Source organism: Myxocyprinus asiaticus, chromosome 32 (genome assembly GCF_019703515.2).
Source record: "Myxocyprinus asiaticus isolate MX2 ecotype Aquarium Trade chromosome 32, UBuf_Myxa_2, whole genome shotgun sequence".
NCBI classification, from domain to species: Eukaryota; Metazoa; Chordata; class Actinopteri; order Cypriniformes; family Catostomidae; genus Myxocyprinus; species Myxocyprinus asiaticus.
This window is the reverse complement of record NC_059375.1, coordinates 42529608-42554607: the sequence shown is the minus strand read 5'-3', so window position 1 is coordinate 42554607 and position 25000 is coordinate 42529608. Positions and strand designations below refer to the sequence as shown.

The window sequence follows — 25000 nt, the reverse complement described above, 5'->3', positions numbered from 1 at the left end:
AATCATATTAATACATTTATTCTACTACTACTACTACTAATAAATTTATTCTACTACTATGACTACAACTAATAATAATACAAATTCTACATATATTCTACTTCTACTACTACTAACAATAATAATACATTCATTCTACTACGACTACTACTGCTACTGCTACTACTACTGCTAGTACTACTACTACTACTAATAATAATAATAATAATTCATTTATTCTAATTCTGCTACTACTAGTATTTATTTATTTATTTATTTTCTCCAATTTTCTCTTCAATTTGGAATGCCCAGTTCCCAATACGCTCCAAGTCCCCCCAATAATAATAATAATACATTTATTCTACTACTACTACAACAACAACAACTACTACTACTACTACTGATATTAATAATAATACATTTATTAAACTACTACTACTACTACTATTAATAATAATAATAATACATTTATTCTACAACTACAACAACAACAACTACTACTACTACTACTACTGATATTAATAATAATACATTTATTAAACTACTACTACTACTACTATTAATAATAATAATAATACATTTATTCTACTACAACTACTACAACAACTACTACAACAACAACTACTACTACTACTAATATTAATAATAATACATTTATCAAACTACTACTACTAGTACTATTAATAATAATACATTGATTCTACTACTACGACTACTACAACTACTACTAATAATAATATTAATAATATATTTATTCTATAACTACTGCTACTACTACTAATACATTTGTTCTACTACTACGACATCTACTAATAATAATAATACATTTATTCTACTACTACAACAACTACTGCTACTACTAATATGAATAATAATAATAATACATTTATTGTACTACTACTGCTATTACATTTATTCTACTACTACTACTACTAATAATAATAATAATAATACTACATTTATTCTACTACTACAACAACTACTACTACTACTAATCATATTAATCATATTAATGCATTTATTCTACTACTACTACTACTACTACTACTAATCATATTAATCATATGAATACATTTATTCTACTACTACTACTACTACTACTAATAATAATACTACATTTATTCTACTACTACTACTACTACTACTACTACTAATCATATTAATCATATTAATGCATTTATTCTACTACTACTACTACTACTACTAATAATACTACATTTATTCTACTACTACTACTACTACTACTACTAATCATATTAATCATATTAATGCATTTATTCTACTACTACTACTACTACTAATCATATTAATCATATTAATGCATTTATTCTACTACTACTACTACTACTACTAATCATATTAATCATATTAATGCATTTATTCTACTACTTCTACTACTACTACTACTACTACTACTACTACTACTAATCACATTAATCATATGAATACATTTATTCTACTACTACTGCTACTGCTACTGCTAATCATATTAATCATATTAATGCATTTATTCTACTACTACTACTACTACTACTACTACTACTACTACTACTAATCACATTAATCATATGAATACATTTATTCTACTACTACTGCTACTGCTACTACTAATCATATTAATCATATTAATGCATTTATTCTACTACTACTACTACTACTACTACTACTACTACTACTACTAATCACATTAATCATATGAATACATTTATTCTACTACTACTGCTACTGCTACTGCTAATCATATTAATCATATTAATACATTTATTCTACTACTACTACTACTACTACTACTAATCACATTAATCATATGAATACATTTATTCTACTACTACTGCTACTACTAATCATATTAATCATATGAATACATTTATTCTACTACTACTACTACTACTACTACTACTTATCATATTAATCATATTAATACATTTATTCTGCTACTACTACTACTACTACTACTACTACTAATCACATTAATCATATGAATACATTTATTCTACTACTACTACTACTACTAATAATAATAATAATACATTTATTCTACTACTACAACTACTACTACTACTACTAATCATATTAATCATATGAATACATTTATTCTACTACTACTACTACTAATAATAATATTAATAATACATTTATTCTATAACTACTGCTACTACTAATAATAATACATTTGTTCTACTACTACAACAACTACTACTACCACTACTAATAATACATTTATTCTACTACTACAACAACAACAACTACTACTACTACTACTACTAATACATTTATTCTACTACTACTACTACTAGTTACTACTACAACTACTACTACTACTACTACTACTTATAATAATACATTTATTCTACTACTACAACAACTACTACTACTACTAATCATATTAATACATTTATTCTACTCCTACTACTACTACTAATTATAATAATAATAAAACATTCTACTACTGCTACAACAACAACAACTACTACTACTACTAATGCTATTAATAATAATAATAATACATTTGTTCTACTGCAACTACTACTACTGCTACTAATACATTTATTCTACTACTATGACTACTACTAATTATAATAATAATAAAACATTCTACTACTGCTACAACAACAACAACTACTACTACTACTAATGCTAATAATAATAATAATAATAATAATACATTTATTCTACTTCTACTACTATTACTACTACTACTAATAATAATAATAAAACATTTATTCTACTACTATGAGTACTACTACTACTACTAATAATAAATGTATGCTTCTACTACTACTACTACTACTAATATTAATAATAATAAATGTATTCTACTACTACTACAACAACAACAACTACTACTACTACTACTAATAATAATAATAATAAAACATTTATTCTACTAAGTTAACAGTGTTGGTGTTAAACAGGAAGTGAGTCTGTATCTTAGCTGTATCATGATCTATTGAAACAAAACTTTGCATGCTTTATTAGGACCATGATCATTTTAAATATGAGTGTAAACTGATGTATCTTTTGAACAGTTTGTCATATTGTAACAAAACAAAACATCAACACCATGTCCAGGTACCTGAGGAGTTTAAAGACAGAACCACCTAGTTAAAAAAATAAAATTATTAAAAATGCTTAACTTAAGGGAAATAATGTCTCTTTATATTCCTTGGGATCTGCAGATTCCAATGATACCCCATTTGCCATTTTTGGCTGTAGAAGGCCCCTCTTTGATAACTGATAATAGCAATGTTGGTGTGGTACATCAGATTGACCTGACCTAATGACCTGAGGTTCAAAACCCATAGAGTGTGCATAAAAGGATTTTTTTTTTCTCTAAAAAAGGTCCCAGTTTTACCATGTACATCAGGTACCTCCTATATTTGCTTGTGCTTTGTATGCTTCTCGGTTATTATTAAAAGACTATTCCAAGAAAAAGAAATACGTTTCATAAGTTCAGGATTCAAAACCTGACCTAGAATCTCGATCCCTGTCTAAAACTTTAATTCTGCAGGTCTGTTTTGCTGTTCAGTGTTGAACAATTGTCAAACAAGGGCACACTGAGGCTTACCATACAGTTTACTTTAAATCATCACTTTGATTCAGAACATATTCATTTTTTTATATCATTTATCTCAGATGGTTCAGATCTGACCTGACAGTGAACCCCAACAGGTGGATCAAATAATGAAAGCAGAGACTGTACAAAATGTTGCAGAAAGTTATAAAACTCTACCTTTTCTTTCTCTTAAAGAAATACTCTAACAAAGTGATATAGACTTTCTCCAAAAAAGGATAATTCACTTGAATAAAAATTGGGTCACCTTTTTCTCAAAGATTGTATTAATAATAATAATAATGCTGGATGAACAGTACCTTTAGCTGGGGAACAAGATGGATATAATATTTCATCAGCTTAAACCAGCACCAAACCAGCACTAACCAGCATAAACCAACTTGCTGGAAATGAAAAATGCTGGTCTAAGCCAGTCTTTTCAGCAGGGCTGTCCAGGAATATCCTCCAGACACACGTGTGTGTATGTACAGGTATGTCGGGCACAGCAATGGTTGAGCAGCATCTGGTCACCCTTAGTTTCTTGCACATGTCCGAACTCACTGACAGGTTTCATTAGCACAGGTCTGGGAACGGTTATTACACTGATAAAACCAGATCACCGCAGAGGAAATTGAATTCTGGAGGACATTAGTTCTCAGTGAGAGAGCTCAGACGTCCGATGAGAGGCAGAATGAATGTCAAAGATATTTCTGCAATCTACGACAGAAGAATGAGAGCAGGACAAACTGCAGCTCTGCGATAAGAAAACTCGGAACAGCCTGAAAAACTGAATATCCAGAAGAAGAAAAAAATGCTCTTGCTGAGAATTTGTTTAACCACTTTCCCAGTTAATTGAGCAGTACTTGTTCTGTTAAACTCAGAAGATAACATGTTGGACCTAAAATAGTTTAGCAATCTGAAGTTCGACAAATAACGTTTTAGTATAGTAATATAGTTACTGTATATTTATAATATTATCTTTAATATCATTATATATTTAAAAGATTATTGCTTTTGTGCCACATAAATCGGGTCAAATTCTGTGAATTGTTTTTTAATGAATTCAATTACATAAACTGTCCAAACAAATCAAATCACAAAAATGAACTGACTTGCCAAAGCTACAAATAAGTGAACTGGTGAATCGTTTTCCAACCAACTCATTTACATGAACCGTCCGAATGAATCGATTCACTAAAATGATTTGGAATTCCCAACGCTACGAAAGAGAGCCGAGGGAGTTATCAAACACTCACCTAAACCGTCCTACAGAGGCACAAAAACTATATATGCAATGTATGCAATGAATAGGGGAGTTGATTTTGTTAGTTAATCCCCAACACTGGACCAAACACGCCATGTTAGACACAAACGGCTGAGGTGATACCTGTCACAAGGTCCAAGACAGGAAGAATTATTTTAGTCACACGTGATTGGTTCGTTTGTTCCTTCAATTGCTGTATAATAGTGTCTATGATTATGATGACTTGTAAGTTTGCTGTGGGGTGGTATTGTTGGACTCCTCCATATGGACCGCACACTTCATGTGTGACCTGAACTCCTCAGAACAGATGATTAATGGTAGTAATTAGAGAATTTTCCTGGCAGTAAATTTAGTCTAAATGAGAATGAATGGCTCATTATCTTAATAACTAGTGCTCTAATATTGAAGGAGTTATTTCAATGGTGTACACGCCGCTCTCGAGTGCTTTTTTCTAACAGCTCACTTAATCATCAGCTAGAAAGACAATAATACAAAAAGAAAAGATAATCACAGCATGGGAAAAGTGCTGCCACCATGAAAGTCTAAACCTCAGACGACATGTTAGGAACCGTCAACAAACCGATGAATATTGCATTTAAATGGCACAAGCTTTTAGAGTCCTTGCAATTTTTGACTAATGAATGTCCATGACTTTTCCATGAAGTTTTCAGGCATTTAAGAGAACAGGGGATAGGAGCAGATTTCTGATTGTGTCATATTTTTCTAAATATGTAAAGCATATTTATTTCTAAAATAAAATCAAGCTTAATTTTGAGACGTTACACACCTCTCATTACTTTTGAGGGTTTTTGCTTAATTCCCATTACTCTCAAGGATGACTTGACATTATATTCTCATTACTGTATTAAAAAAAATACTGTATTGGTTAATCAGCATCCAGGACCAGAACTATTGATTTTATGATAAAACCTTTAAAAAAGCATAAGATACACTGTTTCATGGATTTCTTTTATAGAGAACTAGAACACCATATCAACTGCCTAGCAACCAACTAGAACACCATGTCAGCTGCCTAACAACCAACTAGAACACAATGTCAACTGCCTAGCAACCAACTAGAACACCATATCAACCGCCTAGCATCCAACTAGAACACCATATTAACCGCCTAGCAACCAGCTAGAACACCATATCAACCGCCTAGCAACCAACTAGAACACCATATCAACCGCCAATCAACCAACTAAAATACAATTTTAACCGCCTAGCAACCACCTTAAACCACCTAGCAACCATTTAGAACAACATATCAACCACCTAGCAACCAAACAGAACGCCATATCAACCGCCTATCAACCAACTAGAACACCATATCAACCGCCTAGCAACCATCTAGAACATCATATCATCTGCTTAGCAACCAACTAAAATACAATTTTAACCACCTAGCAAACATTTAGAACACCATATCAACTGCCTATCAATCAACTAGAACACAAGGTCAACCGCTTATCAACCAACTAGAACACCATATCAACCGCCTAGCAACCATCTAGAACATCATATCATCTGCTTAGCAACCAACTAAAATACAATTTTAACCACCTAGCAAACATTTAGAACACCATATCAACTGCCTATCAATCAACTAGAACACAAGGTCAACCACCTTTCAACCAACAAGAACACCATATCAACCACCTATCAGCCAACCAGAACATAATTTTAACCAACTAGCAACATTCATCAGCATATAAACCATCTAACCATCACATAGAACACCATATCAACTGCCTAGCATTCAAACAGAACACTATATCAACCGCCTAGCATCCAAATAGAACATCATATCAACTGCCTAGCAACCAACTAGAACACCACATCAACTGCCTAGCAACCAATTAAAACACCATATCAACTGCCTATCAACCAACTAGAACACAATGCCAACCGCCTTTCAAACAACAAGAACACAATCTCAACTGCCTAGCAACCAAATATAACACAATTTTAACCCCATAGCAATTATCTAAAACATCATGTCAACTGCCTATCAACCAACATTTAACCCCCTTGCAACCATCTAGAACCATTTAGAACAACATATCAACCACCTATCAACCAAATAGAACACAATCGCAGCCAAATATAACACCATATCAACTGCCTATCAATCAACTAGAACACAATTTTAACCTCCTAGCAACCATCTAGAACACCATGTCAACTGCCTAGCAACCAACTAGAACACTATATCGTCCGCCTAGCAACCAACTAGAACACCATATCAACTGCATAACATCCAACTAGAACACAATGTCAACCTGCTAGCAAAAATCTAGTACACCATGTCAACAACCTAGCAACCAACTAGAACACAATGTCAAACGCCTAGCAACCATCTAGATTACCATATCAAACACCTAGCAACCAACTAAAACACCATTTTAACTGACTAGCAACCCCCTTCAACAGCATAAGCAGCCTAACAACCACCTAGAACACCATATCAACCACCTAGCAACCATCTAGAGAAAAATGTAACTGCCTAGCAACCTTCAACAGCATATAAATCACCTAACAATCACCTAGAACACCATATCAACCACCTAGCAACCACCTACAAGACCAAAATCAACCGCCTAGCAACCAACTAGAAAACATTTTAACCACCTAGCCACCTTCAACAGCATATAAACTGCCTAACAATCACCTAGAACACCATATAAACTGCTTGGCAACCACATAGAACACCAAAATCAACCACTAGAACACAACTAGAACACTAGAATAATGTGTATGTGTGAGTTACTACATTGTACTATATTTTGAATTAAGTTTATTTTTCACACACCTTTGGTCAAAAGTTTTTTGTTTTGTTTTATCAGGAGTTATCAAATCAAATCAAATCAAATCACTTTATTGTCACACAGCCATATACACAAGTGCAATGGTGTGTGAAATTCTTGGGTGCAGTTCCGATCAACATAGCAGTCGTGACAGTGATGTGGACAGTGAGTTACTTAGTGGACAGGGATGGAATTTTTTTTTTCTGAAATAGTTTTGCATTCCCTCTCAATAGTTTTGTAAAATAATTAAACTCTTAAACTCTGGTGCATTTTTGGGCTGCCGCCCGCAATTTTTCACACTCAAATTTAAAAGCTCACCATTCACACATACTGTGGACTAATTGAAAAAATGTTGGTCTCATTTTTTCAAAAATCCACCAAAATAATAATAATAAAAAGACTCCAATTATTCATAAAGAATATTGTATGTGTTTATAATCTCATGATAAATGGAAAGTTTTTTTGACAAACCACCCCCCCCCCCAACATGTAATTATGGTTCTGTTCACTCTACTTCACTTTGAAAAGTCTTATTTCATTCCACTAGATGGAAGCAAGTACTAGAATAAAATATTTTTTTCTCTATCTTCCATCACAATATACAGATCTGAAATGTAGGTGGCGCTCTAACGCATTTTAGCCCTCACAGATGTGCTCGTCCATAGACATTCAGTCTAATTTTCAGTTCATGCACCATCCTCGTCATTTTATGTAATATCTCGGCATCTGAGTGGACTAGAAGCTCAATTCATGTGTCATTAGAAAGCTAAGCTCCTCCCTTTTGTGATGATCATGGACAACATTTTATTAATAGTCGAAATAATATTTTTCTGATGATTTGTTTGCATGCTTTTTGTGCTGGATGGCGTATTTTGTTCTGGACATCTAAGATATAACATTAGATTATTCACACAAGCAAGCTCACAGACAAGTAAAAAATGGCAAATTTACTTCCAAAGGTAAAAGCAGATATAAAGTTTTTAGCTATTTGGGGCTTACAGTAGCAGTTATCGGAGCATAAAAGAGACATTTGTATTTGATGACATATTTCACTTTGTGATTCTTTTGAAAATCTTTCGAACTGTGGTATTAGGGCAACAAAATAAACTGTACAGTCACATTCCTGAGAGTGAGAGCTTTCATTTGATATATGACTTGCACTTTTAGGTGCTATGTGAAGGATTTTTATTTTTATATAAATATTTCTACCCTATTACCTCTAGAGGGCGCTAATTTTCAACACGAACGTTTTTAGGCCTTATTTTGTTATTTTAAGTAACATGAATGCAGAAGTGATTTTTATCTCTGAAAATTTCAGATTTTTAGCTTTCAAATGACACCTCAAATGCCTGACTTGTATACGGAGACTTTAACATTTTAAGCGTAAACTTTTTTCCGCGATATAGCGATATAGATAGTACCTATATATTTTCATTCAAATATTTATATTTAAAAACATACATTTTATTTAGTATGTATTTTAAATGTATTATTTAAATGTAAATAAAAATATTTTAAAACAAAATTGTTTCTCTACTTAATAATAATAATAATAGAAGATTATACCAAACTAATGCAACATTTTCCTGCTCAGGACCGGTTTACCACATTTTTATTTTAGCCCTGCAAAAAATATAAAATGCTATAAAAACATAAAAATCAGTAAATTTTTTGAAGAGGTGTTTTATGTATATAAAATACTATATAGGGTCATAAAAATAGTGTCTCGTTATTGTGCCGAATGCTTTTGTATTTTCCTCTCTTTCTCTTTCACGATTACTTGCTATTTTAAAGAGCTTACAAATGAAATAAAGCATATTAAAGTGTTGTTGACAGTCAGTGGATAAATACTCAAGTGGTTTATTTGGCTAGCACTAATAAACAATGAGCTTATCCCAGAATCCATTGTGCATTTGTGCTGACAGTATAAATAAAGTGCCTTTGCTGCGGTTTGAAGATGCATTGCAGCACCTAAGAGATCTGTTATTACCCTTAAGAGAGCGGCAACTCAGTTAGTTTAATGAGGGCCAGCGATAATTAAACTGAACACAGCAAAACCTGTCTCTGTGGATAACAGGACGCTGCATTAGAGAGCGCCATCCCTGAGCAATGAAAGAGAGTGAGAGAGACATAAACAAACTAGTGCATGAAGCATGTATGTAGGTTTGTTTATCAGGTGTTTGTGTGGTGGATGTGGGAGTCTGTGGGAGATTTGTGACAGTCTGTATGTATGTGTGAGTGGCTATGTTCGTTCAGAATAGCATTTTACTATACTACTCTTATCATTACTGAAGGGTATATACTGAACGGTATATTTTGTATGCATAGAATACCCAGATGACCCACTATATTAGCCAAAATGTGCAATATACAACAGAGCACGAACAGAATTTGTTATGCCATTAAACCATTCTACTCTTATTTTTTCTTCCAGTTATTGGTGTTGGAAATTACATTTTTAACCTTTTTAAAATAAAATGACTGAGGCATAATTTAATAGCTAACATTTTATACAGTATATTTTAATTAAATTATATAATAATTAATATAATAAATAAATAAATAATATTTTTATATTAAATAATAATGTTATTTGTGAATTATTAATTATTTTTAATTATTTCTATTATATTATTTAATATCTAAAATAATATTTTCAGACTTTTTGCCAAAATTTGTCAAAATTACAGCTTGATTGGAAATGTCGGCCAATAAATGGTGATATTTCTCTTGATTTTTCTTTGTTTTGTCTCATATCTGACATTCACTGGCACTTTTGTCCAGTTGGTTAACAAATACACTAACTTTTGAAATAAACTTTATTAGGAGCAAAATTGATTGGTGTGGTTTTGTGGGACAAAAATGACAAATCATTTTCACACAATAAATATTGAAATGGTTTATGTTTATTTCACTCTTTGTTTAGATGATTACAGTTTTAAACATGTAATAATTTATATTTTTAGAACAGATTTTCATAGTTTAATATTGACATTCTGGGTCTAAAGGCTAAAACAGTCAAATCAATACATAAAAGACAATTGAAAAGTACCGAAAATAAATGACAGGAGGTAAAAAGTTTCATCCATCAACGATAATTTCTTTCTTGACTCATTATTTGATCGGACTGCCAAATTTTGGCATAGACATTTTTATACAAAACAGAATTACAAATGCAAAATAACTTTTAGTTTATTTATAAGATGATAACCGAACATCACTCACATGCAACGTAATGACATAATTTGATAACAATGAGCGCATTTACATACATGATCTTAAACCGATTATGCTTAATACTGTAAGTCGACAACATTTGTGGTCATGTAAATGCATTAAACTGCATTCCTGTATCGGGGTAAGTTCATAAGTGGTTTAAGCACAAAACAATTGACACAGCTACATGAAGCTACTCTTCATTACAAACTCATTAGCAGCCAAATCACCCTGTAGCTCAAGACTGGTTGCCTACTGAAGCTAAGCAGAGTTGAGCCTGGCCAGTACCTGGATGGGAGACCTCCTGGAAAAACTAAAGTTGCTGCTGCAAGAGGTATTAGGGAGGCCAGCAGGGGGTGCTCACCCTGTGGTCTGTGTGGGTCCTAATGCCCCATTATAGTGATGGGGACACTATACTGTAAAAAGGCACTGTCCATTGGATGAGATGTTAAATTGAGGTTGTTAAAATACCAGGGCACTTCTTGTAAAAGTAGGGGTGTAACCAATATCCCCCCATTGGCCCTTATCAATCATGGCTTCCAAATAATCCCTGTTCATTAATTGGCTCTATCACTCCACTCTCTCCTCTCCACCAATAGCTGGTGAGTGCACTGGTGCACTATGGCTGCTGTTACATCATCCAGGTGGATGCTGCACACTGGTGGTGGTTGAGGAGAGTCCCCTGTTCACTGTATAAAGTGCTTTGAGTGTACTGTCAGAAAAGTGCTTTATAAATGTAACATTCATTCATTCATTTCAATTAATGTAATTATCTCAAATGTGGATTCTACTAGATTACATTATGTATGGTGCATATGAACCAAACAAGTATGTTCAATGACATGGACAGGGGATTTGTAGTTGCTTTGTATGGGACTTGATGCGGAGAGTAAAAAAGTGTAAATTAAGTGTTGTTCTAAGCATTTTTGAGCAAGATGTGAAAAGGTGGATACTTAATAGTGTTTAATGTTGTTATTGTGGGATTCTGTTACGCTGCGTTACCTTTGTGGTGAAGAGTGGAGTTTTTGCTTAGGTTGAGGACGGGTACACCAACAACATGTTGTATTTTTTTTTTTTTTTAAGTAGCTTAGCATTTATCATGCTAATGTTTAGCATGCTATTGCTTGCTAAAATGAAGGAAGTCGATACAAAATACATTCTCTGAAAAACATAAATATCTTAAGCAGTGTTGCTTCTAAAACAAGATCTTGTTTTAAGGATTTTTAGAAATTTTTACAGAAAAACAATGCAAAAATTCTCATCAAGAATACGATTTTTGCCCTAATATCAAAGGTCTTAATGGAGAAAAAATAATTAATGTTCTAACGTTGATTTTATTGATAAAAATATGATTGTGCCTGGTAACCGGTGCATGTAAAATGGCTAGAAATAGCATTTTAGCTTAGCGTAAAGCTAAATGTCCACATGACAATTTACACAAGGTTTTTTTGCTCCAAACTTACTTCAAACTTCACTGTCTACTCGTATGAATGTAACACATCTTAAGAAAGTGTTTCACCGGGGCCTGGGTAGCTCAGCGAGTATTGACGCTGACTACCACCCCGGGAGTTGCGAGTTCAAATCCAGGGCGTGCTGAGTGACTCCAGCCAGGTCTCCTAAGCAACCAAATTGGCCCGGTTGCTAGGGAGGGTAGAGTCACATGGGGTAACCTCCTCGTGGTCGCTATAATGTGGTTCTCGCTCTCGGTGGGGCGTGTGGTGAGTTGTGCGTGGATGCCGCGGAGAATAGCGTGAAGCCTCCACACGCGCTATGTCTCCGTGGTAACGCGCTCAACAAGCCACGTGATAAGATGCGCGGATTGACGATCTCAGACACGGAAGCAACTGAGATTCGTCTTCCGCCACCCGGATTGAGGCGAGTCACTACACCACCATGAGGACTTAGAGCGCATTGGGAATTGGGCATTCCAAATTGGGGAGAAAAGGGGAGAAAAAGAAAGTGTTTCACCGCTGTTCAAACGCTCTTTGGATCGCATCATTTATATGTATAAATGTTTTCCATCTAAATAGACTAAATATTAAATGGAACAATAAAATTGTAACTGTAGTGGAATATGTATTCCATTACTCCCCAACACTGCATGTAAACACCTTTACCGATGTTCTTACCGACTTATACAACATGCACAAGAGTTGTGCACAAGACTGTTTACATTTTTGATGTCAAAAGCAGAGAATAAATTAGAGATTTCATATGTTATGTAATGCAAACGTGTTTTTCGCATTTTCATATTTTTGGAAAAAGCTGATTTTTGACAGTGTAAGCGCACTTACTATAGCATACTACTGCTTGACATGTTTACTGTGGAATAGTGCCTGTTTCAATTACTATTTAATAATAATAATAATAATAGCCAGTATGCACTGTATATTGTGCAGTATTTGGTTGTAAGTTAGTATTCCATTCTAAACATGTGTCTGCTGTCACCTGCCACCAGGAGTCACTGCACACACAAATGTTCTTCATGTTCATTATGATACAACTGCAAAAGAATCTTTACACAGCTCCTGTCCACATAACCACTTCTGTTCAGAGGACAAAAAGCACCTTAAAAGGATCATACAACTTGAGCGCTATATTCCAAGTCTTCTGAAGTCATATGGTGGCTTTGTGTTAGGAACAGACTGAAATTCAAGTCGTCATTCACAACTAGTCCCTTAAAAGTGAATGAAAACAATAATTACGTTAAAAACGTCTATAATCTCCATGTAATGGATAGTTTAGGCACTAACAGTTTTATCGGATCATGAGCTGATTAAACATCCTCTCTGGAAGCACATCATCTCTCGTGGGACTCATTAACTCGCTTGTGTTTTATTTTCAGGAACACAATCTTTGATCACAAACACACATGCTCTCACGCCCTTCCACATTCTATACCAACATAATTAGTGCTAATGAAAGGTTTCCAGTGCGGTGTGTTTGTGTGTGTTTCTTTCTCGAATGATCCTGCAGGTGTGTGTGTGTTGACCATTTGAACTCGTTTAATAACTTTACAAGATATACAATTACAAGATATACATATAAGAGAGATATGATATACTGTACACATATTACAAGATGTTTATAAACTGCATATAGGTGATATAGTATTTGTTAATATTAAAACTATAAAATATGCGTTAGTGTTTGAACAGGCTGATAATTATCTGTTAAAATGATCAGACCATAGTGATGATGAATTACATGTTTCTCAGCCCATGAAAACATGTGCGAGTTTGTTGTACAACAGGAAGTAGAGGTGTTGACAGGTGTAGTAAGTGACAGAAATGATTCTGGTCAGGACACACAGATTTATTCTCCACACCACTTACAGTATGTAAATTGGATTTGCAAAGTGAGTGTTAATGTAGTCCAACATGTTTAAGGTGTGAACGGCCACAAAGGCTTGTCTTCACTTAAAGAGAAAATATGTAGTGTTTGAGTGTCATTATAGCTTTCAGGACTTCGTGGCCTCATTCTAACGTTCAACTGCACAAATGCTCGTTTTGTCTAGCTGTTGTTGTACATGCTGGTTTCAAGCACCTAGTTCAAAACTATCTTAAATGAGAATTATTTCTGTGGGTTCCTGAACAGAAACTGACTTTTAAATACATTTCTATTCAGAAACAGAATGACATTTGGATCCGTTAACGGCTCTTGAATGTGCATTCTTCTGCCGACGAGGACGTGACACTGTACTAAAATACTCTGACAGTGTTTCCAGCATTAACATTCAGCGGAACTGCAACATCACTATTGAATCAGCAGCCATTAGTAGTCTTATGACTTCTGCATCACTCTAATGATCTGGAGTCTACATTGCGAGACGCACAGCATAACCAGTGTAGTTCGATTTCCAAACAAATGACTCTTATGAAACGATTCTTTTGAATCTACAGCACAAAACACACAGCGTGACCAGTGTAGGCCGATTCCTGAACAAATGACTCTTATGAACCGGTTCTTTTGAATCTACAGCACGAAACACACAGCGTGACCAGTGTAGGCTGATTCCTGAACAAAAAACTCTTATGAACCAGTTCTTTTTAATCTACAGCACAAAACAAACAGCGTACCCAGTGTAGTCCGATTTCCAAACAAATGACTCTTATGAACTGGTTCTTTTGAATCTACAGCACGAAACACACAGCGTGACCAGTGTAGGCCGATTCCTGAACAAATGACTCTTATGAACCGGTTCTTTTGAATCTACAGCAGAAAACACACAGCGTGACCAGTGTAGTCCGATTCCCAAACGAATGATTTTTATGAGTTGATTCTTTTGAATCTACAGCACGAAACACACGGCGTGACCAGTGTAGTCTGATTTCCAAACAAATGACTCTTATGAACCGGTTCTTTTGAATCTACAGCACGAAACACACAGCGTGACCAGTGTAGGCTGATTCCTGAACAAAAGACTCTTATGAACCAGTTCTTTTGAATCTACAGCACAAAACAAACAGCGTAACCAGTGTAGTCCGATTTCCAAACAAATGACTCTTATGAACTGGTTCTTTTGAATCTACAGCACGAAACACACAGCGTGACCAGTGTAGGCCGATTCCTGAACAAATGACTCTTATGAACCGGTTCTTTTGAATCTACAGCACAAAACACACAGCGTGACCAGTGTAGGCCGATTCCTGAACAAATGACTCTTATGAACCGGTTCTTTTGAATCTACAGCACAAAACACACAGCGTGACCAGTGTAGTCCGATTCCCAAACGAATGATTTTTATGAGTTGATTCTTTTGAATCTACAGCACGAAACACACGGCGTGACCAGTGTAGTCTGATTTCCAAACAAATGACTCTTATGAACCGGTTCTTTTGAATCTACAGCACGAAACACACAGTGTGGCCAGTGTAGGCTGATTCATGAACAAATGACTCTTATGAACCGGTTCTTTTGAATCTACAGCACAAAACACACAGCGTAACCAGTGTAGTCCGATTTCCAAACAAATGACTCTTATGAACTGGTTCTTTTAAATCTACAGCACGAAACACACAGCGTGACCAGTGTAGGCCGATTCCTGAACAAATGACTCTTATGAACCGGTTCTGTTGAATCTACAGCATGAAACACACAGCGTGACCAGTGTAGGCCGATTCCTGAACAAATGACTCTTATGAACCGGTTCTTTTGAATCTACAGCACAAAACACACAGCGTGACCAGTGTAGGCTGATTCCTGAACAAATGACTCTTATGAACCGGTTCTTTTGAATCTACAGCACAAAACACACAGCGTAACCAGTGTAGTCCGATTTCCAAACAAATGACTCTTATGAAACGGTTCTTTTGAATCTACAGCACGAAACACACAGCGTGACCAGTGTAGGCCAATTCCTGAACAAATGACTCTTATGAACCGGTTCTTTTGAATCTACAGCACAAAACACACAGCGTGACCAGTGTAGGCCGATTCCTGAACAAATGACTCTTATGAACCGGTTCTTTTGAATCTACAGCACAAAACACACAGCGTGACCAGTGTAGTCCGATTCCCAAACGAATGATTTTTATGAGTTGATTCTTTTGAATCTACAGCACGAAACACACAGCGTGACCAGTGTAGGCCGATTCCTGAACAGATGACTCTTATGAACCGGTTCTTTTGAATCTACAGCACGAAACACACAGTGTGACCAATGTAGGCCGATTCCTGAACAAAAGACTCTTATGAACCGGTTCTTTTGAATCTACAGCACGAAACACACAGCGTGACCAGTGTAGGCTGATTCCTGAACAAATGACTCTTATGAACCGGTTCTTTTGAATCTACAGCACGAAACACACAGCGTGACCAGTGTAGGCCGATTCCTGAACAAAAGACTCTTATGAACCGGTTCTTTTGAATCTACAGCACAAAACACACAGCGTAACCAGTGTAGTCTGATTTCCAAACAAATGACTCTTATGAAACGGTTCTTTTGAATCTACAGCACGAAACACACAGCGTGACCAGTGTAGTCTGATTTCCAAACAAATGACTCTTATGAACCGGTTCTTTTGAATCTACAGCACGAAACACACAGAGTGACCAATGTAGGCCGATTCCTGAACAGATGACTCTTATGAACCGGTTCTTTTGAATCTACAGCACGAAACACACAGCGTGACCAGTGTAGGCCGATTCCTGAACAAAAGACTCTTATGAACCGGTTCTTTTGAATCTACAGCACAAAACAAACAGCGTAACCAGTGTAGTCCGATTTCCAAACAAATGACTCTTATGAACCGGTTCTTTTGAATCTACAGCACAAAACAAACAGCGTAACCAGTGTAGGCCGATTTCCAAACAAATGACTCTTATGAAACGGTTCTTTTGAATCTACAGCACGAAACACACAGCGTGACCAGTGTAGGCTGATTCCTGAACAAATGACTCTTATGAACCGGTTCTTTTGAATCTACAGCACGAAACACACAGCGTGACCAGAGTAGTCTGATTTCCAAACAAATGACTCTTATGAACCGGTTCTTTTGAATCTACAGCACGAAACACACAGCGTGACCAGTGTAGGCCGATTCCTGAACAAATGACTCTTATGAACCGGTTCTTTTGAATCTACAGCACGAAACACACAGCGTGACCAGAGTAGTCTGATTTCCAAACAAATGACTCTTATGAACCGGTTCTTTTGAATCTACAGCATGAAACACACAGCGTGACCAGTGTAGGCCGATTCCTGAACAAATGACTCTTATGAACCGGTTCTTTTGAATCTACAGCACAAAACACACAGTGTGGCCAGTGTAGGCCGATTCATGAACAAATGACTCTTATGAAACGGTTCTTTTGAATCTACAGCACGAAACACACAGCGTGACCAGTGTAGTCTGATTTCCAAACAAATGACTCTTATGAACCGGTTCTTTTGAATCTACAGCACGAAACACACAGAGTGACCAATGTAGGCCGATTCCTGAACAGATGACTCTTATGAACCGGTTCTTTTGAATCTACAGCACGAAACACACAGCGTGACCAATGTAGGCCGATTCCTGAACAAAAGACTCTTATGAACCGGTTCTTTTGAATCTACAGCACAAAACAAACAGCGTAACCAGTGTAGGCCGATTTCCAAACAAATGACTCTTATGAAACGGTTCTTTTGAATCTACAGCACGAAACACACAGCGTGACCAGTGTAGGCTGATTCCTGAACAAATGACTCTTATGAACCGGTTCTTTTGAATCTACAGCACGAAACACACAGCGTGACCAGAGTAGTCTGATTTCCAAACAAATGACTCTTATGAACCGGTTCTTTTGAATCTACAGCACGAAACACACAGCGTGACCAGTGTAGGCCGATTCCTGAACAAATGACTCTTATGAACCGGTTCTTTTGAATCTACAGCACGAAACACACAGCGTGACCAGAGTAGTCTGATTTCCAAACAAATGACTCTTATGAACCGGTTCTTTTGAATCTACAGCATGAAACACACAGCGTGACCAGTGTAGGCCGATTCCTGAACAAATGACTCTTATGAACCGGTTCTTTTGAATCTACAGCACAAAACACACAGTGTGGCCAGTGTAGGCCGATTCATGAACAAATGACTCTTATGAAACGGTTCTTTTGAATCTACAGCACGAAACACACAGCGTGACCAGTGTAGTCTGATTTCCAAACAAATGACTCTTATGAACTGGTTCTTTTGAATCTACAGCACAAAACACACAGCGTGACCAGTGTAGGCCGATTCCTGAACAAATGACTCTTATGAACCGGTTCTTTTGAATCTACAGCACAAAACACACAGCGTGACCAGTGTAGTCCAATTCCCAAACGAATGATTTTTATGAGTTGATTCTTTTGAATCTACAGCACGAAACACACAGCGTGACCAGTGTAGGCCGATTCCTGAACAAATGACTCTTATGAGCCGACTCTTTTGAATCTAAAGCATGAAACATACAGCACGACCAGTGTAGTCCAATTCCCAAATGAATGACTCTTATGAAACGATTCTTTTGAATCTACAGAGCGAAACACACAGCACAACCAGTGTAGGCCGATTCCCAAATGTCTCTTATGATTCCGCACACCCGGCCCCTAATTAGGCTGATGAAGCCTGAGAGGGATAAAGGTGACCGGAGACGGCAGTGCGACCGAGAGAGAGAGTTACGGGCAGCTGCCCGACACCTGTGTGTGTCTTATTGGTTCAGTTCTTGATTAAAATCTTATTTACATTATCAAGCCGGTTCTCGCCTCCTCCTTTCCATTGAGAGTGTTACAAGGTTCTTTTGAATCTACAGTGCAAAACACACAGCATGACCAGTGTAGTCCAATTCCTGAGCTAATGACTCTTATGAACTGGTTCTTTTGAATCTAAAGCATGAAACACACAGCGTGACCAGTGTAGTCCAATTCCTGAGCTAATGACTCTTATGAACTGGTTCTTTTGAATCTAAAGCATGAAACATACAGCACAACCAGTATAGTCCAATTTCCGAACGAATGACTCTTATGAACTGGTTCTTTTTAATCTACAGAGTGAAACAAACAGCGCGACCACTGTAGTCTGATTCCTGGACAAATGACTCTTATGAACCGGCTCTTTTGAATCTAAAGCATGAAACATACAGCACGACCAGTGTAGTCCGATTCCCGTATGAACTAATCTTATGAACCGCTTCTTTTGAATCTACAGTGTGAAACATACAGCACGACCAGTGTAATCCGATTCCCATATGAATGAACGTTATGAACCGCTTCTTTTGAATCTACAGAGTGAAACAAACAGTGTGACTGCTGTAGTCTGATTCCTGGACAAATGACTCTTATGAGCCGGCTGATTTGAATCTAAAGCATGAAACATACAGCACAACCAGTGTTTTCCGATTCCCGTATGAATGAATCTTATGAACCGGTTCTTTTGAATCTACAGTGTGAAACATACCGCACGACCAGTGTAATCCGATTCCCATATGAATGAATCTTATGAACCGCTTCTTTTGAATCTACAGAGTGAAACAAACTGTGTGACCGCTGTAGTCTGATTCCTGGACAAATGACTCTTATGAGCTGGCTCATTTGAATCTAAAGCATGAAACATACAGCACAACCAGTGTTTTCTGATTCCCGTATGAATGAATCTTTTGAACCGGTTCTTTTGAATCTACAGCACGAAACACACAGCGCGACCAGTATAGTCCAATTTCTGAACGAATGACTCTTATGAACTGGTTCTTTTGAATCTACAGAGTGAAACACACAGCACTACCAGTGACGTCCGATTCCCGTATGAATGAATCTTATGAACCGCTTCTTTTGAATCTACAGTGCGAAATTGACATCGTGACCACTGAAGTCTGATTTCCGAAGGAATGACTCTTATAAATCATTTCTTTTGAATCTACAGTGTGAAATATACAAGGTTGTCTCCCAAACGAATGACTCCTATGAGTCGATTCTTTTGAATCTACGGTGTGAAACACATTTTTATGAGTCTGTTCTTTTTAGTGAATGAGACTTACTGAACTGCAAGTAATTCATTTGTCTAGAACTAAGAACTGTTATTGTTATGTGTACTTCAGGTCGTGAGACTTCAATCAAGAGTAATGGATGGCTGTTGATATGATATTGTCAGTGCTTATTTCGGCTGACACTTGTGTGACTGTAGTTCTCTCAATCAGTGCGGTGACATTGTTTTTTGTACACTTCTGTTTTGAACACACAAAAATAATTCAGTCGCTAGACTACACCACGAAGAACACATGACCACTCTCTCCCAATCAGCCCTGGGTGGCATACATTGACTTGACATGAGATTGGCATGTTTGTTAAGTGACTGGGCATGACTGTGGTCATGTGACAGGAGTTAAGCATCTCTGACAGTATTGATGGGAGAGACAGTGACGTCCGACCCCCGCTGGTATTGCACTATCTTAAAAACAGCAAGCCTCATTAGGGCAGGCGAGTTGGATCCCGTTCCTCATACTGCTGCGGGACTTGAGCACTGTCAACATCATTAAATATAATTTCCTGTAGCTGAAGCCGACTTTGAAGGGCTCTTTATAGTGTAATGATCCGGACGTGACACTTTAAAAGTGAGCTGTCTGGTGTGTCAAACAGGGATTAAATGCTGCAATGCAATTATTTCTTTGTTTCTAAATAGCACTTATGAGGTAAGTTGTAGATGTGTTGAGGCAGAGCTCTTTGATCACAAGCGAATTATAGATGAACATTGCTATAAACAAGACTACTATCAATAAAGTCAACTTGAAATAAAATTTGACCTATATTTGCAATACATAGAGCGCATGTACATCACTCTGCGTGCACGTCAAGTGCAAGGAAGTGTAATCGAGCTTCAAATTACTGAGCTTTATAGTGAAAAAGGTGTTACATTTTGGATCGTTCCTCACCTAAAGCCGATCACATCACACCACTTTTTGGAGCTTGAAAGTGTTGGAACCCATTGACTTGCAGTGTGTCAACAAAAACACATCATATCTCCATCAAAATATCTTTGTTTGTGTTCTGCAGAGGAAAGTCATACAGTATAAGTTTGAGATGGCAAAAGGGTGAGTAAATGATGAGATAATTATTTTATAATTAATAAAATAAAATAAAATGTTGCACTGTTCATATTATTGTAATCAGTAAAAACATCAAACTGATCAAATAGTCATGTGTCATATGTTATTGGAAAGCTCTCAAAGAGTAGAATTCAACCACCTTATTTGTTTTACTCACAGACAAAAAATATAGTGAGTAATAGCTAACTATATGTCTTTGACAATTATGTTGGAGTTGCTTATATGCTGCGTTTTCGCTTATAACTTCACGAAAAATAAACGGAACATAAAATATCACATACCACTGTAGGTCTTCACAATGCAAGTGAATGGGTGCCAACATTTTGATGCTCCAAAAAGCACATAAAGGCAGCATAAAAGTAATCCATATGACTCTAGTGGTTTAATCCATGTCTTCAGAAGTGATATGATAGGTGTGGTTGAGAAACAGATCAATATTTAAGGAAGTTCTTCTACCTGCCCAGTAGGGGGCGATATGCATGAAGAATGTGAATCAACAAGAACACAAGAAGAAGAATGTGAAAGTTAAGTGGACTGAGAAGGAGGAGAATTTAGAGAATATGACTAAAATATTGATCTGTTTCTCAACCACACCTATCATATCACTTCTGAAGATATAGATTTAACCACTGGAGTCATATGGATTACTTTTATGCTAACCTATGTGAGCTTTAAAATGTTGGCACCCATTCACTTTCATTGTATGGACCAAAAGAGTCATACACATCCGGGATGGCGTAAGGGTGAGTAAAAGATGAGAGAATTTTCATTTTTTGGGTGAACTATCCCTTTAAGTAACTCATCCTTCACAGTTTGTGCTACTTATTTGAATGATACCTCAAATGATTTTTGAGGAAAGATGTTTTATTACTTTACTGAGAAATCAGACTTGTGATTTTCGACAATAAAATGGGCGAAAAATATCATAGACTTACATTGAAGGAGGGACCCAAAAGTTAATGCTAATACAGAACAGTCCATGAAAATAGATGGTCTGAATTCTAAAAGACACCAGTATGAGGTGACAGTGCAGAAATTAGTCGAGATAAATATTCTTAATGATTCCCTTAAGAGATGACCCAACGCCGGTCAATTTAAAGATCACTATTAACCCCATATTTAAACTGTCCACCCATCTTTATTGAATTTCAGTTTTATATAACTTGGCATCTTAGCCCTGATAGCAAGATTATATTTCACTGAAGAACTGCATCGAAAGCTTCAATCACAACTGAAACTCTACCATCCCAGGAGAACACCGCCAATAAAACAGCAATTTCAAAATTTAAGATAAACGGCAATGTACATTCCACTGTGGGATCATTTCTGGGTAACACTTTATTTTTACAGTGTCATTGTTATACATATAACATGTATTGACTATAGTAATAACAGTAAATTGTGCATATTTACAAGCAACTAACTCTATACCAAACCCTAACCCTAAACCTATAGTAAGCACATGTTGTTAATTAATATTACTCAGTACTTACTTGTGTAATTACACTGTAACAAGGACACTGTAAAATAAAGTGTAACCCATTTTGGAGCTTTAAAAAGAAGGAAACCCCTCAATCAACAATGTTTGAACAGAAAATTAACTGATGAGAGAAGTGGTGGACTTCCGGTCAAAACTGACGATTAACTTGTCGTTTATTTTATCCAGAGGGAATCAAATTCGTTGACGTTGCTCACAGAGGCCGTCTGAACACACACACATTTTTTAGATAATTTTCATCAAATTTTATTGGTTTTACTTCACTTTGTTACACCTGTTGTGTGCCCGGTCAAAAATGACCGGCCATTAGAAATGAATGGATTAGACTACAAAATAAAGAAATATTAAGTGTTCAGTGCATCACAATCCTTTAGATGAGCACATACCTGTATGTGTGTGTTTGCACACACAGTCCTCGGACATGTGCACACAAACACACACACACACACACACACACGTGCACACACACACATATGTTGGTGCAGCTATCCATATGAGGACTCTCCACAGATATAATGATTTTTATACTGTATGAACTATAGATTCTATCCACTAACCCTAACCCTACCCCTAAACCTAACCCTCACAAAAAACTTTCTGCATTTTTACATTTTCAAAAAAACATGTCAATATGTTTATTTGAATTATGGGGACACTAGAAATGTCCACATTTATAGCATAATACCCTTGTAATTACCAGCTTTTATCCTAAAAAAATGTCCTCGTAAACCTCCCAAACCCATACACACACACACACACACACACACTCGCTCGCTCGCTCGCTCGCTCACTCACTCACTCACTCACTCACTCACACACACACAAACACACACACATACATACACACACACACACACAATGTGTGTTGAGAGCCCTTTTGCATCATCTTTCCATGTACACTCTTTAAGGAATATTTCAATATCTGCTGATCATATTATGTTGTGTTTGGGCTCGTTTGAATTGGGATCGTCTGCTTTAAGTTATGATATGTCATTGTCTATGTTTTATGTATGTTTCAGGAAGTAATAAGGAAAAACTTGACAAAAAGACCCTCCTGTTTATTATATTTATATGTGTCAGTGGGAATTTCATCAACTAAAACTCACTGTAGTTTGACCTCTGAGTGAAACAAATCTGTTCATTGCATTTTACTAACTGAGACCTTTCCAACGATATATAACACATGACTATCTCATCTTTTTTTATGGTTTTACTAACTCTGAATATAATTTTTGTGGTAAACTAATTTGCAAAATTTGAGGACAAAACAGTTCTTATTTGTCAGCAAATTAAAAAGCATTATATATGCATTGTAAAGTCCAGATTATAAGCTTTAAAATGACACCTATTTTGATCAAGCAAGTGGTTATTAATTTATTACATAATTATTATTCTTTTTAATTGTTTCCATAGGTAGTGCCCCCCACTAGCCCGGTATAAGCTCAGTTCAATGAATCCTTGCATCAATAAAAATTATATATTTTAAAAATATGTTCAGAAAAGAAGTACAAAACCAGTCATAATTACTAAAAAAGAACTTGTCAAAGAGATCTAAGAAATATCTTGTGATAATATGTACAATTTGAGAGTTTTATTAACAATCTTAGTAGGCCGGTCATTTTTGACCGGGAACAAAAACGGTGTTAGCACAAACGAACACAACCCTAGGGTTGGAAACGCTGCTTTATTCGCAAATTGCTTTTGCAATATTCCCATTTTGCACTTAAATTAAATTCGTAGCTTGGATGGAAACATGATTAATGAGTGTGTTTACATGCACACCAATACGCCGAGAACTACCAAAAATCTGCATCTGAGCAAAGACTGTCGTAAGAAAAAAGTTGAATTGTTCTTTTAAGTAAAAGGACGGACTTTTCCATGCACATTTACACACATTTACAAATGCAGATTCTAAGCCACATCCCAAACCCACTTGGAAGGAATTCAACAGAGTTCAATAGAGTTCAAAGCAGAAGTGAGCAACATCTCTACTGACAGTTCAATTCCTGGACGTCATTATGAGCACATTCCAAACACATGAATATTCATTAATAACACTTGGCTGTGATCCTGTCAAATAAAAACCCTTACAAAATAATGTCTCTGCACCC

The 25000-nt window shown here is 36.1% G+C and overlaps 1 protein-coding gene and 1 long non-coding RNA gene across 2 annotated transcripts in view; one reads left to right on the top strand and one right to left on the bottom strand.

The window, feature by feature from the left end:
- Positions 1-4149, bottom strand: part of LOC127423570 (uncharacterized) — a 44609-nt gene extending 40460 nt beyond the window's left edge. Inside the window, exon 1 of the long non-coding RNA XR_007894338.1 lies at positions 3853-4149. This is a non-coding gene — a long non-coding RNA (uncharacterized LOC127423570). The remainder of the gene's footprint in view (positions 1-3852) is intronic.
- Positions 1-25000, top strand: part of LOC127423501 (calcium-activated potassium channel subunit alpha-1-like) — a 197348-nt gene that overhangs the window by 155366 nt on the left and 16982 nt on the right. The gene's annotated exons all lie outside the window — the stretch shown is intronic.